Raw genomic sequence first — 8556 nt, 5'->3', positions numbered from 1 at the left:
CTCCCGGCGGTGACAGTGGCCTCTTAGAGGAGCAGAATGCTTTTTCATGTTTTCCGGTCAGCCACCCCCCTTTCCTTTCCTTTCCTTTCCTTTCCTTTCCTTTCCTTTCCTTTCCTTTGTCTGGGGACAAAACCCAGGGACTCACATGTGCTTGCTGATCGCCCCACCCCACCTCACCCTCACCCCCACCCCCAAACACCACAGTGAAGCCTTAGCTTTATATTGACTGTCCCCTGGCCTGCCTCTGACGTGTCCCTCATTTGTGTCTTTGAAATGAAATGTCGCTGAACCGTTGAAGTTTCAAGCACCCTGGGCCTCTGGCCTAACTCCTGGGTACTGTACTAGGACTCCTCTGCTCTGCCCCCTCCCCACAAAAAAAAAAAAAAAAAAAAGTAAATAAACAAAAAGGGAAAAAGCCTAGCAGACCAGGTCATGGTGAAAAGCAGAAAAGGAAACTGTAAGGGATTTGGCCATATTGAGAAGGAAGAGCAAGAGCAAGCTCGGGCATCTTGGGCTGGTGTTCCTGTGTTGGTGGTGTTGGTGGTGGTGGTGGTGGTGGTGGTGACCTCGGGTTTGAGTCGAGCGAGGATTGAGGCTCCGGCATTTTCAGATTGAGTGGATGCAGGCGATGACCGTCTGATGGATTTTTCCTGGAATGTCATCTGTATCTGTATCAGATATTTCCATAAACTTTATGAGTCTCCCCTCTAAAAACGGGCGCTGGCAGGGAGGGTATCAGGCCCTGTGCTGACTCTCTTTGTGAGAGTGGGTGGTGGGTGAGTGGGTGTCATTAATGATTCCCGAAACCTACGGGAAGACAGAGTCTAGCTGAATGGGGGATTGGCTACTGCCATCTGAGTGCTCTGCGGCCGGCCTACCCTGCCCTGCCCTGCCCTTCCTCTCTCCCTCACTCTCTCCCTCCCTTCCTGCCGTGCCCAGGGTAGGACACTGGTGTTCTCAGAATTTTCTGCTCTGTCCGGGGATGCACGGTACGAGATGTCAGAACCGAGTCACGAGTCAGATCGGGGCAAAGTGTTGGCCTGACTATCTAGTCGGGGCACATTCCCTTGGATCTCCATCTCCTCTTCGCAGGCAGAAGAGTGGACAGTTTACAAGGTGCAGTGGTAGGACAGCCAGGCCTGGAGCGTGTAGTCTCACTGCTCCTGAGTTCTGGCTGTGTGTACATACGCGTCTTTGACGTGCTCCTGGGAGGCGGCGGTGGGTGCTGTCCCTCTCTGTTGCACGAGTGAGGAGACCAAGGCGCCAGACGTGCACTCTGCTCCTCGACGTATGTCTGATGAGTGGTTTTGGGGGGAGGGAGATTGATTTTCGGTGCATTGTTGCAGAGGAAACCCCACGTCCTGAAGTTATTCCTGCATTGTCCCCCACCCTGCTCTGAGTTATAACTTGTGTCTTTCAGAAGACACGGCCTCCTTGCCTATATAGACACCATAAGCCGCCTATATTTTTTTTTCCTTTCTTTTTCTTTTTCCTTTTCGGTTGGTTTGTTTCAGTTAGGGATGTTCCTTGGCTTCAGGTGCACTGCAACCCGTGAGGGCACCTTCTTCACTTAAGTGTCTTTGCCCCATGAGTTCAGCGACAGCACCCTGGCTCTGACCTGACCTGACCTGACCTGACCTGACCTGACTTTGCACCTTGTGCTCTGAGGGTGAAGAGTGAGGCAGGTTTGGTAATGGCAGTATTTGGGGCGAGCGGTGCTGCCAGGGTTTGAACCCAGGGCGCTCTACCTGTGAGGCCTATGCATGACCCCTTTTTATTTTTGGAGGCAGGAACTCGCTAAGTGGTGGAGGCTGGCCTCAAAGGAGATCACAAGCGATCGATCCTCTGTCCTGGGGCCGCTCTCCCTCCCTGAGTGTTTTGAGGTGGCATGTTCTGAAGTCCCTCCGTGGTGGTGAGGACCTGGTTGGGAGACGAGCCTCCTTGGGAGAGAAAGGGGAGTTGGTTATATGTGTTTTGGTGACTCCCCAGCGGCTTCTGCTGCCTGCCTGGTTTGTGTGAGGGAGAGGGATTTTCGGGGGGAGCCTGCCTGGGGTGTGTCTCCCAGGGCTGGGGACTGCCTTGCAGCTCTTTGTCCGTCCCCCCCCCACCCCCCCCTCGGTCTGTCGGTCCGGCCAGGGTTCCCTGGCCCAGCCCTCTCTGAGTCCCGCGTGCCCCCTCCCCCCCATTTCTGCCCTCCCCTCTCCACTCCCTGCATCTAAATGGGGAGGTCCAGAGGAGTGGTCCTAGGGGACTCGGGGGCCAGGCCGATCGCCTGTGTTTGGTAGAACTTCCTCCCCCCGCCCCCCCGCCCCGTTTCCTCGAGTGAGGGATCCCGTTCTATTCCCCGTCCTGCAGCGTCACCTAGCGGATTCAGTTTCGGAAGAAGGTGTAGCAGAGCCTGAGATGGGAAACAGCTCGAGTTAGCTCTCGCGAGACCTTTGTGGGTGGCGGCAGCGAGCGTCAACTCTCGCGAGACCTGTGTGGGCGGCGGCCAGAGACCGTTCTCGCGAGGAGGCCTGGGTGGGCGGTGGCGCTGGCGCTGGCGCTGCTTGGTGGGTGGGACTTGCGGTCCCGGGCGACTTGGGGGGAGGGGGGAGGAGGAGGGTCCTGGCGAGTGGCTGGCAGGCGGGTTGGTGGGGGCGTGGAGTAGTGGCGGCCGCTCTTCCTTCCTTCGTTCCTTCCCCCTCTGTCCTTCCCAGCTCCTGTGGAAATCACCATCCTGCAAAGGAACCTAAACCGAGCTGGAGCTTCCTGCCCCGCTCCTGTGGCCCCGCCCCGCCCCACGGCGCCCCCGCGGGGGACCCCCCCCCCCCGCCGCCGCCTCCCTTTTTGTTTTCGTTTTGGTGGGTTGAGCTCGGTGTCTCTCGCCAGCCCGCTAGCTGCGAGGCGGTCCGTGTCAAATCACACACTTGCTGGCTCCCAGTGAAAATAGAGTGGTGGCCTCAGGAAGCAGTGAGGTGAGGTCCCCGGGTCTCTCTCCCCGCATCTTGTGGGAGAGCCTTTACTCTGCTCAGCTGATCTCCGTGCCGGCTCCGAACTGCTTATCCTGCAGGCACCTGCAAGGTTCTTGCCCTAAAAGGCCTTGAAGCTTCCTCAAAGTGGGGAGTAGCCACGATTCACTTACCCCTGAGCCCACAGCCCAGTTGGAGGGATGGCCCTAGGAGTGCGGCGGGATTAGGCCCACTGATCTGTGTCCCATGATCCGGCGAACTCTGTGACTACTGTGTACCATCCAAAGCGTGGACGGCCTGTGTATGACAGCTGCTGCATTGATTTATCTCCCCCCCCCCTTGGTGATAATGGGGATGGAACCGCAGGGTCACTGAACGCTGAACTACTGAGCCACATTCCCCTTCCTTTTCAATGTGTGTGTGTGTGTGTGTGTGTGTGTGTGTGTGTGTGTGTGTCTATATTTATACAGGCGTAGGTTTAAGGTGAGTTAGGGTTAGTTAGTGGTCTTGGGGAGTGGAACGACCGTCACGTGATTACGAATGAAAGGACAAGGCCTTGGTAGGGGCCTCCGATCTGCAAAGTATCAAGCTGGGTCACCGGGTTGCGGTGGTGGGTGGAAGCCTGACCAACCAAACAAATAACCCGGACCGATGAATGAAAAGCCAGCGTGGATTTAGTTTTCGTACTTCGCGCTGCTTTGGATTGTGGAGGGGGTGTGTTTTCGGAACGGCACGTGTACTGAAGCATCTTTTCCACTGGTGAGAGTGATTGAGGGCACATGGCACATCCTGCTCCTCTGGAGTCACCTAGTGGACTCTGAGATAGGGAGAGAAGAAGAGAGGGCGATGGGGGGGGAGGGTGCACGCAGCAGCGGCAGCGGTGGGGATGGGGGGGGCGGGGAGACCCCGAGGGGGAGGGAGGAGAGAGGGAGAGAGATTGTGTGTGTAAGGGGGGGCGGCGGCGGCGGTGGTGGCGGGTGAGCGTCGTAGGTGTGGGTTGTGGTTCCAGGGCACCCGTCTCCTCTGGAGGGAAGCGGCCTGTAGCCTCCCTCCCTTCCTTCGCAAGCAAGGAATCTCCGACCTCCTCTGTGGGTTTCCTGACCTGGATGCTTCCGTCAGCGGGAATGATTGGAATGAAATGAAGTGGAATGAAATCATATTAGGGCACCGTCCCCGGAGGTCCTGGTGTTCTCTCTTTGGACTTGGGGCGTGAACCCAGACTTGTCTTTTGGTCTCTCAGATCCTCTCTTGCCTGCTTCTCCCTTTCCCTGGCAGCGAGAGTGCGGAACCTGGAGCGATGATTGTTCCGTTTCCTCGCGTGTCCTCCTTTCGTGGTTTCGGTTTTGCAGGCAGTCCGAGACCGCCCCCGTGTCCCCACCGGGTTTTCTAGGGCCTCTGGGCAGAGCGGTGGCGGCTCGTGCCCCTCGGGGTGTGTGTGTGTGTGTGTGTGTGTGGTGGTGGTGGGGGGTGGCTGGCAGGGCGCCACGGCCGGTGTTGCACGTCCTGGTGGCTTTCTACGACCCTTTCGGAGCTGGTCCCGCTGCCACGGAACGATGTCCCGAGTCCCCTTGTGCCTGATGCTGGTGGCGGTTGTCGGGCTCCACCTGGTGGCCGCTTTTATACGAGCTTCTCGCATTCGGAAGTCACCAAGGAGTGACATGTGGTGGCGGTGACCGAGACAGAGTCCCAGGAGTTGGGTGACACCAGCGGAACTGCCACCGGCCTGCTGGGGCAGGCTTGTGCGACCTACTGGCGGGAGGTTGGGTCGGCAGGCATGGTGTGCGGGTCGCCTGCCTGCGCGCTCCAGGGCCCGGGAACGTTGGGTGGCAGCCTGAGCGGGTCGACCAGCACTCCCAGGTGCTGTCGCCGGGACCTGAAGAGAGCGGAGCGGAGCGGGGCGGGGCGGGGCCGCGTCGCACGGGTTGGTTTGGCCGGGGAGGACGACAGGGGGCCCGCACGGACTTCTTTGACAGAGTCCTGGCGAGAGCAGCCGGGGACTCCCTTGCGCGGGTTGGGCCGGGGACCGCGACAAGGGCTCGGGTCCCCATCTGTCTGTGTCCTGGCTGGCGTCGGCGGGGACTTAGGTTTTCTTTTGAGTGCTGTGGGCCTTGGGACTTTGTTTTTCTTTTCTTCTCCCTCCCTGCACCGGGCGGGCCAGAGGGTGCGGTGACCGGCCTGCCTACTCCTCGGTCCCTCGGTGGTGTCACCGTGTCCGTCTGAGGTGCCGTCCCGAGCCTGGCCTTCGTGCCATGCCGGAGCCCTTCTTCGGGGGCCGGTCCCTCGAGTGCTCGTGCGGCCGGTGAGAGGCGTACCTGGTCCCGCTCTGGCTCGCCGTGGGGGTCCGCGGCCCTCTCTCGTCCCTGTCACCTGGGGTCGACCAGTTGGCCCTAGGGGCTCTGGTTCTCTTGGCGACTGGGGTCGGGTTTGGGGACAGGTGGCCGTGACTGTCTTCCGGGAGGTCAGGGTGGTGACTGGACAGGTCTCCGTGGCCTCTGGTCATGATTGTTTCGTCCCAAGGTGGCCGTTTTGTGCCGTCGGGTGGGTGCTGACACGTTGTCCTTTGGCGTGTGTCGCCGAAGGGGCTGGGACATCTGGATGTGTGTGGGGGCTCTGGGCTACCGAGGACGACGGGGTGGCCCAGGCCCCTTCCCTCTTGAGCCGTCCGCCTGGGCCTGCGCGCCGGCTCTTGTGCATCTGGAGTGTCTCGGCTGCGGTGCCACCTCTGGTCTCTGGCACCCGAGGGCGGCGGGGGAGGCGGCGGAGGTCCTTTACCACCGTGCGCTCCCCGCCGCGGGCACCGACCGAGGGCGGTTTGTGACGACGCTCGTTTCCATGGCTCCGTGCCGCGTGTCAGGCGTTCTCCCGTCTGTGTCGTCTGCCGCTCTCCCTGGGGTGTGGGGCTGGCGAGGCCGAAGCAGGCTCCGTGTTGACGATGGTCCTCGCCGGGTCCCCTGCTCCCCGGGTCCCCCTCCCTTCTGTTGGCTGATCGATGTGGTGACTTTGCGCTCTCCTGGGCCGGGCCAAAGCCGCGCCAGGCGAGGGACGGACGTTCATGGCGAACGGGACCGCTCTTCTCGTCCTGCCCGTGGGCCTCTCGCCTCTCCTCCCCGTCTCTTGGCGGCCTGTGGAAGGCAGGGGTGCGGAACCCGGCCCCGACCCCGCCCTGGGGTCTGCTGACGCAGCGGATGCTTCTCGCTTGCCACCCTCTGTCGGTGGCCAGGGCGTGTGCGTGTGGCCCTCCCTCCGCCTTGGGGGGAGGGCTGCCGCCGTGCCGCCGTGGCGTGTGAGTGCGCCTCTGCCTTGGTCCTCCGTGGTGCTCCTGGAGCGGTCCGGGTTGTCCCTTGAGGTGCCCGAGGCTGAGCCGGCGTGTCGCCGCTCCTCTTCCCGGCACTGTCGCTGAGGTCGCTGCCTCACGTTTGGTCTCCCCCAGCCTGTGGGGGTTTCCGAGGTGAGTGGCTGGAAAGAAAAAGCTGTGTTTCGTCTGGGGGGTCGAGGCGGTGAGCTCAGGCGAGGCGCCGGTCTCCCTCGTGGGGGCCGGTCGTTCTGCTGCCACCCCTTCCCCTGGTGTCGCATGGCGCCGGTGGGGGTGGAAGGCTTTGGAGGCCGAGTGCGCGCCCGCGTGCTCTCCCCCTCGGATGGGGAGATGTGTGCGGGCGTGGGAGCGATCGTGGCGGGCCGGGCCCGGCGGCGCGGTGTCGCCCGGTGCGGTGCCCCTGTGAGGACGGCTGTTCTGCCGTCGCCACCCGGTGGGATGAGTTCCCGAGAGGAACGGGGACCTTGTGTTCTCCCGGCCGCGAACGCTCAAGGGGCCTCGTGCTCGCTGATACCGCAGACCCCCCCCCTGTTTGCCGGGTGTCTCACAGACGCCTGGGTGGCCCGGTGGGAAGTGCTGGGTCGGGTGCGGCCCGCCCTCAGTGAGGAAAGTTCTCTAGCGATCGGTTGAAGGGGCGTGCCTCGTGTGGGGTGTCGGAGTCCCCGTTGGCCGTCCCTGCCTTGTGTGCGTTGTAGCCGCCGACCCCGCTGCTATGTCGGTGTAGGCAAGAGTCCCCCCCTCCCGCGCCGACCTCCCGTGGGGGAAGGCGGGGAGGGAAGGGGTCCGCCGGCTCCCCGCGGGTGGGGGCCGCGCGCCTGCTCTTTCGCCTACCGCGGCCCGCGCCTCCCCTCTCTGAGTCGGGGGAGGGTCCCGCTGGGCCTGGCCGGGCCGTCCGGCGTCGGGGGGGGATCCCGTGTGCGCAATTTGGTGCCTCGCGCGTTCGTGTGCGTGCGCGCGGTGGGGACGCCCCAGACGCGTGTTGAGGAGGGGAAGGGACCCGTCCCGTTTCCCCTCGCCCGCGGCGAGTGGCTCTCTGCCCGCCCCTGACCCGGGCTGCGGCCGGCGGGCGGCCTGCGTGTGTGCGGGCTGGGGCGGAGCCGCCGTGACCCCCCGGGGGCGTCCCGCGGTGGGGGTGCGGCGAGTGAGCGGTTCCCGGAGCCGGAGGATCCCGGGTTGTGGGCCTTGCCCGGCCCGAGGTGGTGTCACCCGCTGGCGTCCGGAGGCCAGGCGTCTTGTCGCGTGGAGGGGCCGCCTGTGGTGGTGGGGTGGCGGGTCTCGTGGGAGGCTCCGGGGTTTGGACCGGAGGTCGGGTCGGCGTCGCAGGCGGTGCGGGACCGCCCTCGCGTGTGGCGGTGGGACCCCGCGTGTTTTCCTGGCGGCCCGACTCTGCCCGAGGTCTCTGAGCAGAGAGAATCTACCATTACTGATTGATTTGGATGAATCTACCGAAATTGGTTGATATCAACAAAACTATACAGAATAGTTGATATCAAGAATCTATCATGTGGAGTCAATATTGATGATGTACATTTTTGAGTCAATAATGACAAATCTACATTGATGAATATCTATATGAACACATCAATATCAACAAATATTTCCACTGAGTTGATATTAACAAATATACCCCTGTATCAGTATCTATGAATCCACATCATCAAATCAATAGACTCATCAATATCGAAGTATCTACACTGTAGAGTCACTATTGGTGAATCTATGTTGATGAGTCAATTTTGATGCATCTACACAGATGGATTGATATTGATGAATCTAATGATAAGTGTCAATATTGAACAATCCATCCCAATTAATTGATATGGACTAATCTACCCTGACAAGTCTATTTTGATGCATCTATACCAAAGGGTTATCAACAAGTCTAACCCTTTTGTTTGATATATACAAATCTACCCCAATGAGTACATTTTGACAAATTGAACCAGTTAATATTGATGAATCTAATCAGAGAGTTGATATTAATAATTCTAACCAATAGAGATAATATTGAAGAATGAAGCCTGATGGGTCAATATGGGCAAATATATCCTGATGATTCAATATTGAAAAATCTACAACAAAGTTTTGATATTGATTAATCTATTTCAACAGGTTGATATTGATGAATATACAAAGAAGACTCGATATTGAAGGATCAACCCTGATGAGCCAATATCAATGAATCAAAATTGGCAAGTTAATATCAACATATCAATATTAATGAAAGTAACCAGTTGAGTCAATCTCTATGAATCTCTACCAATGAGTCAAAATTGATGAATTCAATCATTT

At 59.7% G+C, this 8556-nt stretch overlaps 1 long non-coding RNA gene across 1 annotated transcript in view; it reads right to left on the bottom strand.

The window, feature by feature from the left end:
* LOC306652585 overlaps positions 1 to 3701 on the bottom strand; it is a 4000-nt gene extending 299 nt beyond the window's left edge. The window contains exons 1-2 of the long non-coding RNA XR_013761482.1: positions 2362 to 3701; positions 1189 to 1294 (exon numbers count right to left, since the gene is read on the bottom strand). This is a non-coding gene — a long non-coding RNA (uncharacterized lncRNA). The remainder of the gene's footprint in view (positions 1 to 1188; positions 1295 to 2361) is intronic.
* Between the last annotated feature and the right edge of the window lie 4855 nt (positions 3702 to 8556).

This window comes from Sciurus vulgaris, assembly GCF_902686455.1.
Source record: "Sciurus vulgaris genome assembly, contig: HiC_scaffold_311_arrow_ctg1, whole genome shotgun sequence".
In the NCBI taxonomy this organism is placed as follows: Eukaryota; Metazoa; Chordata; class Mammalia; order Rodentia; family Sciuridae; genus Sciurus; species Sciurus vulgaris.
Note: the sequence above shows the minus strand (reverse complement) of the source record. Positions and strands in the feature narration are given on the sequence as shown.